Source organism: Mobula hypostoma, chromosome 7, assembly GCF_963921235.1.
Source record: "Mobula hypostoma chromosome 7, sMobHyp1.1, whole genome shotgun sequence".
NCBI lineage: Eukaryota > Metazoa > Chordata > Chondrichthyes > Myliobatiformes > Myliobatidae > Mobula > Mobula hypostoma.
In genome coordinates, this window is record NC_086103.1 from 103,113,689 (window position 1) to 103,131,749 (window position 18,061).

An 18,061-nucleotide genomic window follows, 5' to 3' on the forward strand; every position below is an offset into this window, starting at 1 on the left:
CTTCCTACTGCTCAATCAGCTTCCGTTTGTCTTTCCGATATTTCTCAACCGCATGAATTACATGGTCTCTAAATTCTTGTGAGTTCATTGACATCAGTCCGACCACTTCCTCCAATTTAGATTTAACTTGCGGAGGCATTGCTTCCAAAATGGCGGTTCGGAACAGTATGGTCATAAATGAGTTGTCTTCCATTTCTTGCTCAGTCTCCAGCTTCCACCTTTTCAACTGATGTTCTACATAGGCTGCTGGATTCTCAGTGTCCCGCAGCGGATCCCCTTTCAAAGCTTTGGGGTCCACTTTGGGTGGGTAAAACTTCCTGAGGGCCTGCCATACCCTCTGCCTCACTTGGTCAAAGCTGGTCCCGTCAGTCACTGGGCTGAACGCGTTTAGTAGTCCAGCCGTTTCCATCAACTCTTTTAATTTGGAGGTTCCCATCAACCTTATCAGCAGTGCCTTCAAATCTCCCACTGCCAATAACCATCCCGTAGTTTCTTCTTCAAAGGCTCTAATCCACTTCCCTGCTCCTTCATGTAAACTAGGCAGGGTGTTTTTCAGCCCTTCCAGGTCCTGGGAGCCCCAAGGAACATACTGTACCTGTCCTGATCCTTTTACTAACAACGGCATCACTTTTTCTCCTTCTCTCCCTGTATTCTAATTTTCCTCCTCGCCCGACCCCTCGTCCCCTTCTGACCTCGTTCTTACTGGCTGCCACACAAATCTCTCCAGGGTTTGCTCCCTCCCTTGTTTTCCTGTTTTCTCTTGACTTCTCCTTAGAGTCCCCTCTTTCTGACTCAGGCTAGCATTGGAAACCCAGTGGAAACCCAATTTCCACTGTAATCTCCCATACTCTTTCTCCGCGTCTCTTATCTCCCTTTCCACTCTCTTTTTTTCCCCTTCAAGGAACTCCTCTTCTATCCCCTGTCCACACTCTCTTATACCTTCATACTCATTACTTGACTCTTGCTCTTCTGATAATCATCTTCTTTTTCAGCCTGTTCAGTGTCGTGTTCCTGTAACAGGAATTCCTCCTGACTTTTCCTCAGTCTCAATTCCCACAACTCTTTGATACATTCTCTTATTATCTTACTTCCTCGTTCTACTTTTTGTTTATCTTCCTGCATCTCCTTCCACAGTGCCCCTCTCTCCTCCTCATATTTCCTTCTTTCCTCCTCGGTCTCCCAGACCTTAAACTTTCCCTCCAGTTCTAGTTCTCCTGTTAATACAGGGCACTGTTTAAGAGTCTCCTTCTCGTAATAAGGGGGAGGGGTTTCTACATTTCTCAGGTCTGGGTATAGAGTCAGCTCTTTATTCGGTTTCTCCTGTGATTTACCAAACTGCTTTTCTTGTTTCTCAGTGTCTTCTTTACTTGCTACTGATATTCGTCCTTTCTTTCTCAATCTTTCTCCCTCCATTCTAAAGAGTTTTAACACTTCTATCTCCTATTTTCTTTTTTTCTCCCTTTTTTAGATTTATCTCTTGGTTTATAATTTTTAATCAGCGCCTCCATTTCCTCACATAAACTTACATCAAATGTTCCTTCTGTCGGCCACTTCGTGACCAGATTTTTGATTCTTTTTTCCCATTTTTCTGAAATTTCCGCGATTCTACCTTGACACACCGGGAATATTCTACTCAATATTTCTACTGTTGTTCCTTTCCCTGTCATATCGTTCTTCCCCTTTTTAAGGTATTCTTGGCATCTCACATCAAAGTAATACCATTTTCTGTAACCTATTTTCTATTTAGCCTTATGGTTCCTTCTCACCCGCGTCTAAATTATCTACTTAAGCTTTCCTTATCTCCTATTCTGTTCTGCCCGTTCAGACCCCTTTCTCGGGCGGTATCCGCAGAACCTTCTTTTTGCACCTCCCCTATTCAGACCCTTAACTTTTCTTAAGGCGGTATTGACGAGGATTTTCTCTTTTCTTTTTTTTCCCTGTCCATTCAGACCTTCATCTCGTACAAAGCGGTATCCATAGGGACTTACCTTACCTTTCTTTCCCTGTCCATTCAGACCTTCGTCTCGTACGAAGCGGTATCCACAGGGACTTACCAACACCACATGGAATTCTTCTCACTTAACTTCTCGTTACCTTACTCATACTCACCCTCCCCCCCCCCCCACTGCAGTGTTCTTGATTAATCCTCCGAGCCTCCTTTTAACCCTCAATTCTGCCAGATTCTTTGAATCGGAGAGACCCTTCGGCAGTTGTTTCACACTTCTGAGTCCCCGAGATCTCCCCAAAAACCAACAGAATTCTTAGTCCAAATTGTCGCTAAAAAGCGCTTACCTTTGTTTGGGTGCACCCTGAATTCTGTTAGCTCTGTGGAGGTCCTCCAGGGACTGGGAAGCGCCCTCAGTTTGCCGTTTCCTTCTTCCACGGGTCTCTTCCCAATCCTGCCCGACTACACCTGTTTTGTCGTGGTTTCACAAATGACAAGGAAGCGCTGAAGATTCTTCAAGAAATGTTTAAACTTTAATTTGCAAAGTAAAGCTGAGACAGACAGTGGACTAGGCTGTGTAAGTCTGTCACTGACTGCCCATTTGTCGTTTTCACACAGCATTCTTTATAGCCCTTGTGGGTTAGCCTACCTCTGTAAGTTTTTTACTCTAACTAATAAATCAATTACTCTTATCTCTCTTACTTGGCTACATTCGTTTTTCTCGAGGGGTTAAAAGTACACAGGTTTCATTCAATGGTTACATCCCAAATACCATAGTAATCCCACGCACTCAGTAACAGACACTTAATGCATAGTAAAGGCATGGTCAACATCTGAATAAACACCTAATATGCAATAAAAACACACTTAAAATAAAAAATGTTTTCCAATAACCATAGGAGAAAGGGAAGGAAGAGGGGCACCAGATGGAGGTGATGGGCAGATGAGGGAAAGAGAAAGGGAAGGAGGGGAGCCAGAATTGGGAATGGAAAAAAATAGAAGGGAGAAGGGGGAAGAAGTTACTCAGTTTCAATATTTTTGACCAATGTAAAATAATGACAACAAAATATGGCAAACACGAGGAAATCTGTAGATGCTGGAAATTCAAGCAACACACATCAAAGTTGCTGGTGAATGCAGCAGGCCAAGCAGCATCTCTAAGAAGGGATACAGCCAACATTTCAGGCCGAGACCCTTCATCAGGACTAACTGAAAGAGGTTAGTCCTTTCAGTTAGTCCTGACGAAGGGTCTGGGCCTGAAACGTGGACTGTACCTCTTCCTAGAGATGCTGCCTGGCCTGCTGCGTTCACCAGCAACTTTAATGTGTGTTGCTAACAAAATATGGCATCCTATAAGCTGTCATTGTTGGAGACACTGCTTTAGGATGCAAGATAATCATGAGTGCTTTGTTATCCTTAAAGTGAGTCAGAGGTCTTTCCAACAAGAACTGCATTAATGCTTTATTCTCAATTTGTGCATAGGTTCTCTTGTTAAGTATATGAAGCAATTCCTATTTCCATTCATTATACATAATGTGGCTGATGAAAACATCAGTGCTAGAACCTGAAGTGTAAAGTAGAAAACTGCCTGTGATCCAATTGTCAAACTTCACTACTTGTAAACCGAATACCTTCTGTTGTGCAGCAAACTGGTTCCTTTCCCTTTTCTTCTTGTAAGTTGGTGCAGTGGTGTTAGCACCATCACTAGGTCAGCCAGGAATACGAATAAAATTGAATCACTTTCAGAAAGGACTCAATGTCTGTGAAATTCTCCAGATACCTGGCTTTCATGATAACATCAACCTTGTGTTTAAAAGGTTTGAATAGATTAATTCCAGCTGGCTTTATGGGAGTGCATTTGGAGTGTTTCAATTTCTGTAAGCTTACAGCTTTCTGTAAGCTTACAGCTTTCTGTAAGCTGTAAGATTCACTTCAATACTCACAACAAAAATATTAGCATTAATGGCAGTAATAAGGAGATCATCTTGATTTGACTCCTTATGGCAACAGAGCTCAGGAGTACCATCCTGTATGAATACTAATAGTGAAATGTCCTCCTTATCCTGCTGAGCAAAAGCATGCAACAAATCAAGTTCTTTTAAAACCACTCATCCTGCCAACTGTGGGAAGATGATGAAGGATTTTGTTCATTTTTAATTAAGAGGAAGGCTTTTGAGGGAAGCAAATGGGATTAGCTTGGTGGGCACCAGGTCAGTATGGATGAGTTCTGTCACATGGCCTGCTTCTACGTTAGATGACTCAAGGACTCTCTGATTCTTAATTGATTTAAAGTTAGCCTATAATCAAACCACGATTTTACAGTTTAATCACTCTTCATACACAAACATAATACCGCTATTGTATTTTACTTCTGTATAACCTCTTTACACATTTTATAAGATTACACCAACCTGTCCTTTCATCGTGTAATCACAAACAAGAGAAAATCTCCAGATACTGAAAGTCCAAGCAATACACATAAAATGCTGGATCTTGGCTGAAAAAGTTGACCGTTTACTCTTTACCAAAGGTGCTGCCTAGCCTGCGGCGTTCCTCCAGCACTTTGTGTATGAGGTCTCCATGCTTAGGTATTTATATTATTGACTAGCCCAGCAATGAAAGTGGTGTGCTCTTGCAGAAATGAACTTGAATAGCTTAGGGGAAATTTTGCTTTCCTTCTAGTATTAGTTGATTAGAGAAGATTGTGGCATTCTTTCTTAGCAACGGGAAGATTCATTTGACCACTTAATGATTTCTTAAGCAGACCCTTATGATCAAGGCTGACTTGATTTTGCTGAAGAGTGGCAAATGCATTTGTGTGATTTCTCTTAACATGGACATCCACTATGCAATCTTGCTTGAGTGAAGCCTGCTGCAATGTCAAGAAGGTCCAGGATAATTTCAGACCAACCACTGCTGTGCAGCCTTAGAGCACATACAACTGAGGTGCACGTAAATGAATGCTGACCATTTATTAGCTTGAACACAGGCACATCAAATACTACCTCAGCTCCCCTACTTCAATTCATCCACATTATCAACACATCCAGTGTCTGACTGTTTCCCCAAACTGCCTCTTTCAGATGCCCCACTCCCTTGGTCCTTATCAGTCTCACCTCTATCCCACTTTGCCTCTCTCCTTCCCTGTTAATCCTGTATCTCCTCTTTTTTCCTGCACACACCCATTATCCTACAGCTGCTTTTTGCTGTTGTCTGCTTGTTCTCTTTAAGCATGAGGTCACTGACCCAAGGCTTTCCTACTCCAAGTCTCACACCTAAATTGCCGGCAGTTTAAAGCAGAAATCCCAGCCTGGTGCAGACCGACTGAGATCTACTGAGATCCAGAATGATTTCCAGCAGGTGGATGTGCACGAGTGGGAGCATCTCACTCACTTAATAGTTTCATCTCTTATGCTCAGAAACTCCAGTTACCAAGTGTTTTTAAATTTCCTAGTCTTGCTCTTTGTTGCTCCTTAACTTCAAGTTAACATACATTTGTGAGTACTGTGTATTGAATATTTGATTAATATTGTTTGATAAAGCATTCTTTGTTTAAATAGTTCATTACGGGTTATCTGTAAAAGGACATAAATGGCAACAGCAATGGCAACAACAATGGCTAAAACTAAAACTATGAAGCATACACATTACTTCTAGCCACACACACAAAATGCTGGTGGAATGCAGCAGGCCAGGCAGCATCTATAGGAAGAGGCACAGTCGATGTTTCGGGCTGAGACCCTGATGAAGTCTTGGCCCAAAACGTCGACTGTACCTCTTCCTATGGTTGCTGCCTGGTATGCTGCATTCACCAGCATTTTGTGTGTGTTGCTTGAATTTCCAGCATCTGCAGATTTCCTCATGTTTGAGTTTTTAAATATTACTTCTAGCTCTGTTTTTTATTTCAAATAGTTTTATGCCTCCACAACCAGGATCAACATGTTGACATCATGTGGAGGCTTATGTGCTTCAAGAACTTCATCAGGCAGTTCCAACTGTGGGCCACCCATGTTGGAACAGCAGTGGATGAGGTGCCACATGGAGATTGATTCAAACCTGGCTCTCGAACAGACAGACTCGCGTCTGTCCCTCCCAGACCATGCTATACAAAACAACAACAGATTTATGTTTTGGAGTTACAAAATACACAAGTGGTAATGAGAATGTTTTAAACAAACCCAAGATGACAAACTACCTGTTGAAGTGCAGGGAAACATTCAAGTTTAAAATGATGCAGCACATTTTTTCTTTGCAAGGAGACAGAGAAGATTGACTTTAAAAACAGGCGGAAAATGGATGAAATTCGTGGGTTCATAAGCAGTGAATACTCGGTGAAAATATTAATAATAAATAAAAAGGCAGAAATGGCAGAAAGATAGACATGTTCGATTGCTCAAGAGATAACTGGTTGTATACTGAGTGAATTGAGCAGTATTATGAAGCAAATGAAACAGCCAATGAAAAGTGAGAGAGGGTGCCTTTACTGTCACGATGAGATCACATTCAGCTTGGAGAAGTAACACCTTCTATTCTGCCTCCAACTGATGGAATGAACGTCAGTTTCTCGAACTTCCGGTAATGCACCCCCCCACTTCTCTATTACCCATTCCCATTTCCCTCTCTCACTTTGGATTTGATTGGGAGAAGTGTACAGACACAGTAGCTCATCATGGCATAAGGCTGTTGAGAAGCTTTAAAAAGCAAGGAGTTTTTTCAGCACGAGATACAATTGCGCAGACGCAGTAGTTCGTCATCGTGCAAGGCTACTGAGCAGGTTCCGGGATAAAAGGGAGACACTGCCTAGTTGGGCTGTCATCGAAGGAGTGGTCATCGGAGTAGCAAGAGTCAGAGTAGTGGGGCTTTGGTTCATCGGGGCTTCAGCGAGGACGGGCCTAGGCGAGGTAAGGAGGTAAGCTACTTTCATAATCTCTTTTTTCCCTAATTTAAGAATAAATAGTGGGTATGACCGCAAGGCCGGATTTCTGCTCTGGGTGCCAGATGTGGAACATCCAGGAGACTTTGAACCTCCCTGGTGGCCACATCTGTGCCACGTGCATTGAGCTGCAGCTCCTTAGAGACTAAGTTAGGGAAATGGAGTTGCACCTCGATGACCTTCGCCTTGTTATGGAAAGTGAGGAGGTGATAGACAGGAGTGACAGGCAGGTAGTCACACCGTGGCCACAGGAGACAGACGGCAGCCTGTTAGGAGAGGGAATGGAGAGCACCCTTGTGCCATCCCACTTAACAATGTACACAATTTTGAGTACTGTTGGGGGAGGGGAGGGTAACCTGTTGGGGAAAGCAACAGTGGCTGTGCCTCTGCCACTGTGGCTCAGAAGGGTAGGGAACGGAAGAGGATGGCAGCAGTAATAGGGGACTCTATAGCCGGGGGACAGACAGATGATTCTGTGGGCGCGATAAAGAAACACAGATGGTAATTTGCCTTCCAGGTACCAGGGTTCAAGATGTTTCTGAGATGGGAGGGTGAGCAGCCTGAAGTTGTGGTACATATTCGTAGCTACGACATAGGTAGAAAACTGGAAGAGGTCCTGAATGCAGAATACAGGAAGTTAGGAAGGAAACTGAGAAGCAGGACCACAAGGGTAGTAATCTTGGGATTGCTGCTTGTGCCACACGACAGTGGGTATAGGAATAGAATGAGGCGGCGGATAAATGCGTGGCTGAGGGATTGGAGCAGAGGGCAGGGATTCAGATTTCTGGATCTTTGGAACCTCTTCTCAGGAAGTTGTGACCTGTACAAAAAGGACGGGTTGAACGAATCCAAGGGGGACCAATATCCTGGCTGGGAGGTTTGCTAAGGCTATTGGGGAGGGTTTAAACTAGATGTGCAGGGGGGTGAGAACTGAACTGAAAAGGCAGAGGATGGGGCGGCTGGCATACAAGGAGTTTGTGAGGAAGGTTAGGTTAGATAGAGCAAAGATGCACTCAGCCTGATGGTTTGAGATGTGTCTATTTTAATGTAAGAAGTATCAGAAATAAAGTGGATGAATTTAGAGTGTGGATGAATACGTGGAACTGTGATATTGTGGCCATTACAGAGACTTGGATGTCGCAGGGGCAGGAATAGCTGCTGAGTGTGCTGAACTTTAGATGTTTCAAAAAGGACAGAGGAGGAAGCAAAAGAGGTTGGCGTGTGGCATTGCTAATCAGGGATAATATCACAGCTTCAGAAAAGGAGGAAGTCACAGAGGGATTATCTATTGAGTCAGTGTGGGTGGATGTCAGAACAGGAAGGGGCCAATAACTCTACTGAGTATTTTTATAGACCACCCCCCCAGCAGTTACAGAGATATTGAGCAGCAGATATAGGGAGGCAGACTCTGGAACAATGCAATAATAATAGGGTTGTTGTGATGGGAGATTTTAACTTTTCTAATACTGACTGGCATCTCCTTAGCACAAGGGGTTTAGATGGGGTGGAGTTCGTTAGGTGTGTTCAGAAAGGTTTCCTGATGCAGTATGTAGATAAGCCAACTAGAGGAGAGGCTGCACTTGATCTGCTATTGGGAAATGAACCTGGTCAGATGTCAGATCTCTTGGTGGGAGAGCATTTTGGAGGTAGTGATCACAACGCTCCATCCTTTACCATAGCGCTGGAGAGGGATAGGAGCAGACAATTTGGGAAAATGTTTAATTGGGGTAGGGGGAAATAAGATGCTATTAGGCAGGAACTTGGAAGCATAAATTAGGAGCAGAGGTTCTCAGGGAAATGCACGACAGAGATATGGCAAATGTCAGGGAGCATTTGCATGGCATGCTGCATAGGTATGTTCCATTGAGGCAGGGAAAGGATGGTAGGGCAAAAGAACCATGGTGTACAAAGGATGTAGAAAATATAGTTAAGAAGAAAAGAAAAGCTTTTCAAGAAACTAGGTACTGACAGTTCTAGAAAACTACAAGGTTGTCAGAAAGGAGTTTGAGAATGAAATTAGGAGAGCTAGACGGGGCCATGAGAAGGCCTTGGCGAACAGGATTAAGAAAAACCCCAAGGCATTCTACAAGTATGTGAAGAGCAAGAGGATGAGCAGTGTGAGAAAAGGACCAGTCAGGTGCGATAGTGGAAAGAAGTGCATGGAGTCAAAGAATGTAGAAGTGGTACTTAATGAATACTTTGCTTCAGTATTCACCAGGGAAAAGGACCTTGGTAATTGTGGGGGTAACTTACAGCAGACTGAAATGCTTGAGCATACAGACATTAAGAAAGAGGATGTGCTGGAGCTTTTGAAAACCATTAATAAGAACATAAGAAATAGGAGTAGGCCATCCGGCCCATCGAACCTGGCCCGCCATTCAATAAGATAATGGCTGATCTGTCCGTAAACTCAGCTCCATCTACCTGCCTTTTCCTCATAATCCTTAATTCCCCTACTATGTAAAAACCTACTTAACTGTATCTTAAATATATTTAGTGAAGAAGTCTCAACTGCTTCCCTGGGCAGAGAATTCCACAGATTCACCACTCTCTGGGGAAAACATTTTCTCCTCATCTCTGTCCTAAATTTTCTGCCCTGAATTTTGAGGCAATGTCCCCTAGTTCTAGTCTCACCTACCAATGGAAACAATTTTCCTACTTCTATCTTATCTATCCCTTTCAGAATTTTGTATGTTTCTATAAGATCCCCTCTCATTCTTCTGAATTCCAGAGTGTATAGTCCCAGGAGACTCAATCTCTCCTCATAGGTTAACCCCTTCATCTCTGGAATCAACCTGGTGAACTTCTTCTGCACTGCCTCCAAAGCCAGTATATCCTTCCTCAAACAACAGGAATTCTACAGATGCTGGAAATTCAAGCAACACACATCAAAGTTGCTGGTGAACGCAGCAGGCCAGACAGCGTCTCTAGGAAGAGGTACAGTCGACGTTTCAGGCCGAGACCCTTCGTCAAGGTTGCGTTCACCAGCAACTTTTATGTGTGTTGCATATCCTTCCTCAAGTATGGAGACCAGAGCTGCAGACAGTACTCCAGGTGCAGCCTCACCAGTACCCTGTATAGTTGCAGCATGACCTCTCTGCTCTTGAATTCAATCCCTTTAGCAATGAAGGCCAACATTCCGTACCTGCTGTTCCTGCAAGCCAAACTTTTGCGATTCATGAACAAGCCCTCCCAAGTCCCTCAACACAACAGCATGCTGCAATCTTTCACCATTTAAATAATAATCTGCTCTTCTATTATTCCTCCCAATGTGGATGATCTCGTATTGACCGACATTGTATTCCATCTGCCAGACCTTGGCCCATTCACTTAACCTATCTGTATCCCTCCTCAGTCTCTCCACATCGTCTGTACAATTTGCTTTTCCACTCAGTTTAGTGTCGTCAGTAAATTTTGCTACGCTACACTCAGTCCCTTCTTCCAAATCATCAATGTAAATGGCAGACAGCTGCGGGCCCAGATCAGACCCCTGCAACACCCCACTCACCACTGAGTGCCAACCGGAGAAACACCCATTTATACCAACTCTCTGCCTTCTATTGGTTAACCAATCCACTATCCATGCCAATACACTTCTTCTGACTCCATGCATTCATATCTTATTTATAAATCTCTTGTGCGGCACCTTATCGAACGCTTTCTAGAAATTCAAGTATACGACATCCACCTGTTCCCCTCTATCCACTGCACTCATTATGTCCTCAAGGAACTCCAGTATGTTTGTCAAACAGGACCTGCCCTTTCTGAATCCATGCTGCATCTGTCTAATGGAACCACTCCTTTCTAAGTGTTTCGCTATTTCTTCCTTAGTGACAGCTTCAAGCATTTTCCTGACTACAGATGTTAAGCCAACTGGCCTATAGTTGCTGTACTTTTGCCTACATCCTTTTTTAAAAAGTGGCATGACATTTGCTCTCTTCCAATCCACTGGGACCTGCCCATAGTCTAGAGAGTTTTGATAAATGAGTACCAACGCGTCTACTATAACCTCCGCCAATTCCCTCAGCACCCTGGGATGCACCCCGTCAGGACCAGGGGACTTATCCACCTTCAGGCCCTCTAGTTTTCTCATCACTATCTCTTTAGTGACAGTGATTTTATCGTGGTCCTCACCTCCCATTTCATCCATAACATCCTTCTTTGGCATATTAGATGTGTCCTCCACCATGAAGGCCGACACAAAATAGTTGTTCAATGCCTCAGCCATTTCCTTATCACCTAATATCAATTTCCCCTTCTCGTCTTCCAAGGGACCTACATTAACTTTAACCACCTTCTTCCACTTTATATATTTATAAAAACTTTTGCTATTTTTTTTATATTTTGTGCTAATTTACTTTCATACTCTATCTTCCCTTTCCTTCTTTCTTGTTCAGTTGTTCTTTGTTGCTTTTTAAAGTTTTCCCAATCCTCCAGTCTCCCACTACTCTTTGCAACTTTGTACACATGAGCTTTTAATTTGATACTATCTTTTATTTCCTTAGTTATCCAAGGCTGGCTCTCCCCGCACTTCCTATCTTTACTTCTAACTGGAATATACTTTTGTTGAGCACTGTGAAAAATCTCTTTGAAAGTATTCCACTTTTCCTCAACTGTCCTACCAAATAGCCTGTGCTCCTAATCCACATATGCCAACTCCTTCCTCATCCCGTTGTAGTCTCCCTTGCTCAAGCATAATACACTAGTTTCAGATCTAACTATTTCATCCTCCATTTGAATCATACTATGATCACTCTTTCCAAGAGGATCCCTGACGACAAGATCATTAGTCTTACCTGTCTCATTGCATGGGATTACATCTAAGATAGCATTTTCCCTTGTAGATTCACTAACATGCTACTCAAGAAAGCCATCACAGATGCATTCTATGAAGTCCTCCTCAAGATTTCGTTGACCAACCCGATTCACCCAATCTATGTGGAAGTTAAAATCCCCCATGACAACTGCCGTTCCATTGTAACAAGTCTCAGTTATTTCTTGGTTAATCGCCTCTGCCACTGCAATATTTTCATTAGGTGGCCTATAGACAACACCCACCAGTGAATTTTTCCCTTTACTATTCTTAATCTCTACCCAGATGGACTCAACATTCTGCTCCGTAGATCAAATATCGTCTCTCACAATCGCCCTGATCTCATCCCTAATCAAGGGCGCCACCCCACCTCCTCTGCCTTCCTGCCTATCTTTCTGTATTACCTGATACCCTTGGATATTTAATTCACAGTCATCTCCACCTTGCAACCAGGTTTCTGTAACGGCCACTAAATCATAGGCCTTGGTACTAATACTACAGGCATTTAGATAAAGTGCTCTTATACTCATTGTCCTTTTAGCATCTAGTGACCTATGCGAATTTTACTTCTTACTTTTATGCACTCTACTCTTACTTTTTTCTTCATTAACTCTAGCTTTGGTCTCTGCATCACTTCCTTCTTCTTTTCTGTGTGGGTTCCCAACCCCCTGCCATATTAGTTTAAAGCTCCCCAACAGCACTAGCAAACAATCTCCCTTGGACATTGATTCCGGCCCTGCCCAGATGTAGACCATCCAGATAGTACTGGTCTCACCTCCCCCAGAAGTAAGATAAGTTGCCAGGACCAGACAAGATATACCCCAAGCTACTGTGGGAAGTGAGGGAGGAGATTGCTGAGCCTGTGGCAATGATCTTTGCTTCATCAGTAGGAATGGGAGAAGTATTGGAGGATGGAAGGGTTGCAAATGTTGTTCCCTTGTTCAAGAAAGGGAGTAGAGATAACTCAAGAAATTCTAGACCGGTGGTGGGAAAGTTGTTGAAGAAGATCCTGAGAAGCAGGATTTATGAGCATTTGGAGAGACATAATCTAATTCGAGATAGTCAGCATCACTTTGTCAAGGGCAGGTTGTGCTTTACGAATCTGATTGAATTCTTTGAGGATGTAACAAAACACATTGATGAAGGTAGACCAGTGGATGTAGTGTATATGGATTTCAGTAAGGCATTTGATAAGGTTCCCCATGCCAGGCTCATTCAGAAAGTACTGAGGCATGAGATCCAAGGAGACCTTGCTTTTTACATCCAGAATTGGCTTGCCCACAGAAGGAAAAGTGTGGTTGTAGATGATTCACATTTTGCATGGAGGTCAGTCACCAGTGGTGTGCCTCAGGGATTTGTTCTGGGAGCCCTACTCTTTGTGATTTTTATAAATGACCTGGATGAGGAAGTGGAGGGATGGGTTAGGAAGTTTGCTGATGACCCAAAGGTTGGGGGTGTTGTGGATAGTCTGGAGGATTGCCAGAGGTTACAGTGGGACATCAATAGTATGCAGAACTGGGCTGAGAAGTGGCAGATGAATTTCAAACCAGGTAAGTGTGAAGTGGTTCATTTTGGTAGGTCAAATTTGAAGACAGAACATAGTATTAATGGTAAGATTCTTGGCGGTGTGGAGGACCTGAGAGATCTTGGGGTCCGTGTCCTTAGGACATTCAAAGTTATTGCAAGGTTTAGCAGTGTTGTTAAGAAGCGTGGTGTGATGGCATTCATCAACCGTGGGATTAAGTTCAAGAGTCATGAGGTAATGTTACAGCTATTTAAGACCTTGGTCAGAACCCACTTGGAGTACTGTGTTCAGTTCTGGTCACCTCACTACAGGAAGGATGTGGACTCTATAGGGAGAGTGAAGAGGAGATTTATAAGGATGTTAACTGAATTGGAGAGCATGCCTTATGAGAGTAAGTTGAGTGAACTTGGCCTTTTCTCCTTAGAGCAACGGAGGATGACCTGATAGAAGTGTATCAGATGATGAGGGGCATTGATCATGTGGATAGACTTAGGCTTTATCCCAGGGTTGAAATGGCTAACACAAGGGGGCTTGGTTTTATGATTCAGTAGTGAGTACATGGACTGCACTGCCAGTGACGGTAGTAGAAGTGAATAAAATAGGATCTTTTAAAAGACTCTTAGATAGGTACATGGAACTTAGAAAATAGAGGGCTCTGTCATAAGGCAATTCCAGGCAGTTTCTAGAGTTGGTTACATGGTTGGCACAACATTGTGTTCTATGTTCAGTTATCTCCTTGCCTGCCTATTGCCTTCCTCCAGTACTCCTCCCCCTTTCTCTTTCCACCATGGCCTTCTGTCCTCTCCTAGTAGATTCCCTCTTCTCCAGCCCTGTATCTCCTTCACCAATCAACTTCCCAACTCTTTACTTCACCCCTTCCCCTTCCTGGTTTCACCTATCAACTTTGTATTTCTTCCTTTTACTCTGACTCTTCATCTTTTTTCTCTAGTGCTGCTGAAGGTTCTTGGCCTGAAACATTGACTGTACTCTTTCCCATAGATGCTGCCTGACCTGCTGAGTTCCTCCAGCACTTTGTATGTTTTAGAATGAAAAGTAAGTGCCAGTTTTACAGAGTGTATGTGGTGGAAAAACATGCAGTTTGTCTGCTCCAACCAAACCAGCTGAAATGAACTTTGCTGATATCATGAGTGTAAAGCAGTAACACGAAGAACCAAAAGCACTGTTAAATGCAGAATGTTCGCCATTTCATAGCAGAATCAAAAGGAATAAGAGTCCATTTAATTATATGTATGTCACAAGGTGGGGAGCAAGGGTGGATCCAAATGCAAGACACAAATACGTCTCATGATGTTAACTAAATTGAGTTTATTGCTCATTACAAGGAGAGCAAAGCAGAAGCGGGAATAGCATAATGGTCAAGGACTCAGGCCCTGGACTAGGCTGGGACTAAGGGTCTGGGCTAGGGCTGGGAACACAGACCTCGGAGCCAGGACTCGGAACACAGACCTCAGAGCCAGGACTTGATACTTGAAACCTCCAGAGCTGGGACTTGATACCTGAAACCTCCAGAGCCGGGACTTGATACTTGAAACCTCCAGAGCCAGGGCTTGATACTTGAAACCTCCAGAGCCAGGTACTCTTCTTATTCACAGGGCAGACTCAGACACAGGACATAAAACACTGAGCCGGGAATCCTCCTTAGACACAGGACGGAGTTGGGAATCTTCTTGACACAGGGTTAGGACCCTTCCAGGGTACAGGGCTGGGACCACTTTTAGACGCATGTCATGAATACAGAGACCACACAACTATGGACAGTACTATAACTGGGCACAAGTACGCTCCAAGCAGCTGCGAGCTCTTGACTCACCCCGGCGGGTTAACTTAGACTAACCCACTCTGACAAGGGAAGGCGGCTTGCTGGCCCTTGCTTCGGGAGGAGACTAGGCTTGCTCCGGCAAGAAACTTAGTTGGCTCTGGCCAGATGACATTGACTCTCATTACGTTCATTAACTTTGTTAACTCTCTTGCACAGAACGGCTGAAAGGCGGGGACTTAAAAACTGCCAGTTCAGCCAAGAGTAAATTACCTCTAATCACCAACCCCGAGGAACACGGGAAAACAGGGAACCAAAGGGAAACAGGGAGTCAACGGTCCGGATCGTAACAAAGTAAATTTAAAGGGAACCCGATCCGGACCATGACAATGTAACTGAATTGAAGAACAAGTCAGTTCAATAATGGGCTTAACGATGCACTGAGAGATCATTTTGTTTGTGGAACCTTAGAGGAAAGCATGCAAAAACAGATCCTAATTGAAGTACAACTCACATTTAAAAAAGTAGTTGACATCCCCCTATCAATGAAATATGGCTTACAACAGAAGTGAACAGTAAATTAATTCAAATGGAACTGTACACTGGCTCAGCTGTTTCCATTCCAGAAAATGAATTTGAGAGGCATTTCAAAGATACTGAACTTCAGCCTGCAGATATCCAACTAAGAACTTATACTAGAGAAAAGATAACTTCTGCAGGAATGACAGTTATAACAGTGAAATACAATGACCAACAAGCCACGTCGGGCTCCAGCTGCATGCCACATCCCCTTCAATAGAGTGAACTGAAAGTAAATTAAGAACAGTACTGGATGATGCCATGGCAGTTTTCAACGACGGCAATTGAAAACTCAAACATATCAAGACTAAAGTAGTGTTAAGTAAAAATGCCACATGCAAGATTTATAAAACCCTTCCAGTTCCTTGTACCATTCCAGATCAAGTAGCCAGTGAACTAGATCACATGGAGGCTGAAGGAATTCTTTCCAAGGCTGAGTGGAGCCCGTGGGCAACTCCAATGGTCCCAGTAGCAAAGAAGAAATGTTGTGTCAGGACCCGTGGTGATTTTAAGATCTCCATCAACCCAGTACTCAAAGAAGGTCAATACCCTCTGCTGAGGATGGAGGATATCTTTGCAAACCTTTCTGGAGGAATACACTTCAGCAAAGTGGACATAACTAAGGCCTACCTGCAGCTGGAGTTGGAAGAAGAGTCCAAAGAGTCCAAAGTCACCATAGACACTCACAAAGGGCTTCATCACTATAACAGGCTTATTTTTGGAGCAGCATCTGCACCTGCACTCTGGCAAAAAGCTACGGACCCCATGCTGCAAGGCTACCCAGGTGCTCAGAGTTACCTGGATGACATCACTGTTACAGGTATAGATGACAAGGGACATCTCCAACATTTCAAGACAGTGTTAAAAAGATTAGAAGATTATGGGCTCAGAACACAATGCAACAAGTGTGAATTCATTAAACCAAGCATCACTTACTGTGATTACACCATTGACGCACAAGATTTAATACAAATGTGCTGAGAAAATTCAAGCAGTAGTGGATGCCAGAATGCCAAAGGATATGTCACAGTTGCAATCCCTTTAAGGATTTGTCAATACTATAAGAGGTTACTGCAAAGCTGGCTACTGTGCTACACCCCTTGAACTCATTGTTTCAGATCAGGAAGACATAGAAACATAGAAACATAGAAAATAGGTGCAGGAGTAGGCCATTCGGCCCTTCGAGCCTGCACCGCCATTCAGTATGATCATGGCTGATTATCCAACTCAGAACCCTGTACCAGCCTTCCCTCCATACCCCTGATCGCTTTAGCCACAAGGGCCATATCTAACTCCCTCTTAAAATATAGCCAATGAACTGGCCTCAACTGTTTCCTGTGGCAGAGAATTCCACAGATTCACCACTCTCTGTGTGAAATGACAATGGACTGAGCAGTGTGAGGTAGCTTCCAAAAGTTAAAGGAAATGGTGATATTAGACATTGCACTCAGACTTTATGATCCATACTGTCCAGTGAGGCTTGCCTGTGATCCCTTGTCTTATGGTGTAGGTGCAGTGGTGCAACAAATGATGAGTGATGGAAGTGAAAACCATAGCCTTTGCATCACATTCCCTTGCCACTACAGAGAAAAATTACAGATTGACAGAGGCCTTGAAACTTGTATGGAGTATGAAGTGTTTCAACCAGTACTTGTATGGGAGAGAGCTAGCCCTCTTTAATGATCATCACCACTAGTGTCCATTTTCAATCCACAGAAGGGTGTTCACAACTCACAGGAGTAGCGTGAAAGCAGTGATGGGTTCTGTTATTGGAGGACACTATTGCAGGATCAAATTCAAGAGGACAACTAATCATGGAATTGCTGATGGATTGTCCCTTTTACTGTTGTAAAACTAAGTGCCTGAAAAATTTTGGACACTTCCCTCGACATGTTCGTAATGCAAATCAAAACTCTCTCTTTTATGGCAGAGATGATCTTAAGGAAACCAGGAATGACCCACACTGTCTCAGGTCAACATGGCCACCCAAAATGGCTGGAATGTGCTGCAAAACTCCAGTTCTCCCATTTTTATCAACACCAGGCTGAACTTGCCCTTGAATGAGCTTACCTTATGTCCAGATTGGGAGTTATGTACCATCCAAGCTGGGAGCTAAAGCATTGGAAGAGCTATATGCTGGTCATCTAGCCATGGTCAAAATGAAAGTGCTGGCTCAAAGCTTTGTTTAGTGACCTGGCAAATTGCCATGCCATCCCAACGCATCCATAATATGCCAAGAGCAGCACATCTTCATCCCTGAGAATAGCCTGTATTGCCTTAGCATAGAATTCACGTGGATTTTGCTGGACCATTCATGGACACAAATTTCTTAAGCAGCTATAAAGTGGCCTGAAGTGTTCCTAACAGCCTTCAGTGTAGCTCTGTACACTACTGATATGCTAAGAAACCTCTCCTCTTCTCAAGGGCAGGTGATACAGAACACTTGGTGATGATAGACCACAAATTATTGCAGAACAGTTTCAGTTAAA